This window comes from Apis dorsata, unplaced genomic scaffold (assembly GCF_000469605.1).
Source record: "Apis dorsata unplaced genomic scaffold, Apis dorsata 1.3 scaffold_79, whole genome shotgun sequence".
In the NCBI taxonomy this organism is placed as follows: domain Eukaryota; kingdom Metazoa; phylum Arthropoda; class Insecta; order Hymenoptera; family Apidae; genus Apis; species Apis dorsata.
Genome location: NW_006263377.1, coordinates 146,699 through 150,674, shown reverse-complemented (window position 1 = coordinate 150,674; position 3,976 = coordinate 146,699). Strand labels below are relative to the sequence as shown.

The following is a 3,976-nucleotide window of genomic DNA, read 5'->3' as shown; positions in this document are numbered from 1 at the left end:
TTTTTTTTTTTTTTTTTTTCCTCTCCATATTACCTCGTGCTCCCGCCATTATTATAATCGCCTATCCTTGATACTTATTATTCGACGCCGGGACAAAAATATTTCGTGTTGACGAGAAAAATTTTCACGATTTCCCTTGAAATATATAAATGATCATATAAAAATTCTTGTATTTAAAAAAGATGATTTTTATAAAATAATTCGTCAATGTATTTTTAAGATATTTCGGATCGAAATATTTTCTTATATTAAATATTTGACGAGTAAAGTTTAAAACATAAGAATTTTAATTTTAGAAATCCGTGATATCAAAATATCGTGTAGTTACGATATTTTACGAGATATTTCGGCTGCCATAATGAATCCATTCACAGCCTGTCCAATGAGAAGAGCCCATTGCCTTCAGTGACGTCACATACGTCCTGTTTATACTATCATTTTTACCGACATTTAATAACGTTGATAGTTGTAAACCGCTGTAAAGCCCGTAATGTAATGATTATAAGCCTACCCTTTATGGGTGAATAAAACTAAAACATCCCTTGGACGTTGTAAACCCAACGTAGTAAACAAAATTATCCAGTATCGGGATAAAAATGTTACCATACATAAACAAGATATACGTGATCTCATCATGAAGCGTGACGGCCTTTTCTCATTGGTCGAGAACCGAGTAACATCGTAATGGCGGTCGAAATATCTTTACATACGCACAACTTTCGATCCCGATGTACTTTTAAAATTAATATTATTATTTTCGGCCTCTATTCGTCAGATACTATTAGCAGATGTGAAAATATCTCGAAAAATTTAAAAAAAAAAAAAAACGAATAAAACCGCGGGAACTTTTCGAAATGATTTATTGCTGACTCTTGATAAGTTTTGTTGTCGACACTGTATGCATGTATGAGTCATGTGTCGGACGATGGACGTCTTGAGCCTTCCAAGAAGGTTCGCGATTAACGGTCATAAACAATTGCGCGTCGCAACGCCCTTATAATTCAGCACGGCTGACAGTAGTAGCTCTTGCGGGTCGCGAGCCCACGCAACCGGAGGCGCGTGAATAATGGCGGCACGACGCGACTCTCGCGATATAATGAAATCCCGGGGCCAAAGGGCTGCTTTCTACTTCGTTCGTGAATGACCCTCGGCTCTCTATGATCTATATCCCGTCTGTTACCCTGACCATGCCCAAGACCTATAGGAAATTCGCTCGAAAATCTAATTTTATTTCTTGAACATGGAAATTTACGAAGAAATTTGATTTGAAATTCGACGAATGCGTTAATTTGGATAAAGAGAGAATAAAATTAATTTTTGCGCGAAGAATTTTGAGTCAATCGAAATTTGTTAAAATTTTAATTCTCGATATAATTCGAACAAATTCGGATAATTTATAATTTCCGATTTATATAGTTTGATTATATAGATTGGTTATATAGTTAATGTTTAAATTATTAGAGTAAATATAGAATGTAATCAATCAAAGTGACATACTTTGTAATATCAATTGAAGAAATTATTGATCCTGACACTCTGATTGCCTATAACCTGATATAGTACTCTTGTTTAGAAAAGATTGCAGACCGCAAAACCGTGTGTGTAAGAAAATCAATCGGATCGATCAATAGTTTTTTTTTCTCGTTCAATGATGTATAACGATGCACAAAGCGCTCGACGATTGCCACGATCAATCAATGGCACTATATTCCGAACGAATAATGTCCCTCATTTCGATTCCACACGCTATACCAGTAGAGGATTAATTAGATTCTAAACCGGTAGGCTGCATGTCGTCGGTTGGTTGCAGCGGGGCGTTCGATAACAGCTTCATTCGTTCAAAGGAATTCCAGAGAGTACCGGTAAATACCTGACTTGGTCGTCGGGATTCAACAGTATTCTTGACACCGCATTTTCCACAGCCGGCCAACTCTATGACTAGCTTTCTCCTTTGTTCCGCATATTTTTTTTTCCTTTTTTTTCTCTCTCTCTCTCTCCTTTTCCCCCTCCATCCCCGCCTCGTTCTTTCCCCTTAAGGCACGACGTTCCTTGCATTGTTTCGCAACTTTCACCCGTATTTTCGATACGCGTTTTCTCGGTGGAAGGAATTCGTGAAACGGAGGGACAAGAAAAAAAAAACGCCGTACAAAAGAATCTTGTTTATGAGAGCGCGCGCGAATGTAAGTATATTTTCTCCCCAGTACGTAATCGGGCACGCGTCCTTCAGCTTTGCTTTCGATGATCATCCACCGTTGAAAAGGATTCAGACTGTTTTCATGAAAAGGAAATATATGCACATTATTTATTTCAATAAATTGCTAATGTTTATGCAAATTCATATTTTTATTACCATCATAAGATTATTAACTCTAATTAAACGCCATTAACAACAACGAGCATTTTATTTCAGATATTTTAAAATGATATATTTTCGTATACATGTAAGTGTGTGTTTCTGTATCATAAATATTCAATTGCACGCAGCTCAAGCCTAGCCAGAATATAGAGAATATAGAGAATATAGAAACGATGAAATTCGAGACTTTTATTTGCGTTAGAAAACGACGACCGTAGAAAATGAAAGTTAGCAAAGGAGGGAAGAGAACTTCGAGAAGTTTACGACGTATTAGTTTTTATGTGAAATTACTCGCTTCACTGGATTCGAGGAAAATATTCTCTCTCTCTCTCTCTCTCTCTCTCCTCAAGCGTATATACTTCTCGTTCGCAAAAATGGCCGAGCGTGTATAAATACTCTATATTCCGCCAAAGATTGTAATTAAACTTTCGTTACGGTTGTAGTTTCATCATTGGAATAAATAAGAATTTCGAATAAAGGAACCACGCATACTGCCCTTTGGAATATTTTATCGATCCAAAAAATGATCGTTTCATAATTTCAAGATGTGCCGTTACTTTTGGGGGAACGTCAGCCACGCACTCGCGGACATCGGTAATCCAATAGCGGCATCGATCTTTCGAACGCTCGGACCATTAGACTCGACGTCAGTTTATTGGTCCACATATCACGCCATCGCCCAAGAGGATTCCCATCTCTCTCTCTTAACCTTTCCCCGACGCAATTTGATTTCGCTCTAATTACCGCTTCGGGGTAATGTTTCTCGCGTGCGCACACGGGAGCACCAAGCTCGCTTGAATAAATTCTACGTGCCGGAAATTCGACGGCGATTAACATAATTAGGCCAACAGCGTCGCGATCAACCGCATAAATTTCTATTCTAACCCTGGTCTTGGTCGCACGGGGCCGCCTAACGCACGATGAACTTCGCTTCGATGAACTCGATTCCTTGGCCAGTGAACCAAACGTATAGAGAAATTAATAGTAGAAATAAATTTTTATATTAGATTACGTTAACATAACTATATCGTGTTTCGTTTCATCGACAAAATCGTATGGTTATGATTTAGCTATAGAAGAAAAATTGGAATTATATATATCAATTTTTAAAATTGCACGATTGATTAAAATGATGGTTATCTTCTTGCGGTTTGCTTTCTATACTCTATTGTGGTTCGCTTTGTAGCAAAAACGAGAGGCCAAAGAGTCTGAACGAAAATAAAAATAAGTGGACGTAACGATGCGGAACGAAATAGAGAGAAGTAGATATCCAAAGTCAGATGTAGAACGAAGCACGAACTCGTATTCGAAGACTATATCGGTTTCTAGTAGATTTCATCGAACGTTCGCGATCCGTTCAGTCAAATTCGCCCCAGTATTTCGGTTGCTCGCTCCCTGAAATATAGCCAATCTCGAGAATGCTCTTGTCTGACTTTAGACCCCCCTCCCCCTCCCCCTCCCCCTCCACGAAATTCGGTTCGCCCTCTGTGTTACCGCAGGAGAACAGGGCTGACGGTGGTGGCATAATGCCTCGCCGGATATGCAAATCAATCCCCGCAGTTTCCAATGATTTATTCAGCTCGTGCAATTCGTTTAAGTGTATCCTGATTCCATTTGGAT

At 38.6% G+C, this 3,976-nt stretch overlaps 1 protein-coding gene across 3 annotated transcripts in view; it reads left to right on the top strand.

Moving 5' to 3' along the window:
- The window catches only part of LOC102673141 (homeotic protein ultrabithorax), a 123,692-nt gene that overhangs the window by 87,109 nt on the left and 32,607 nt on the right, over nucleotides 1-3,976 (top strand). The window lies entirely within an intron of this gene.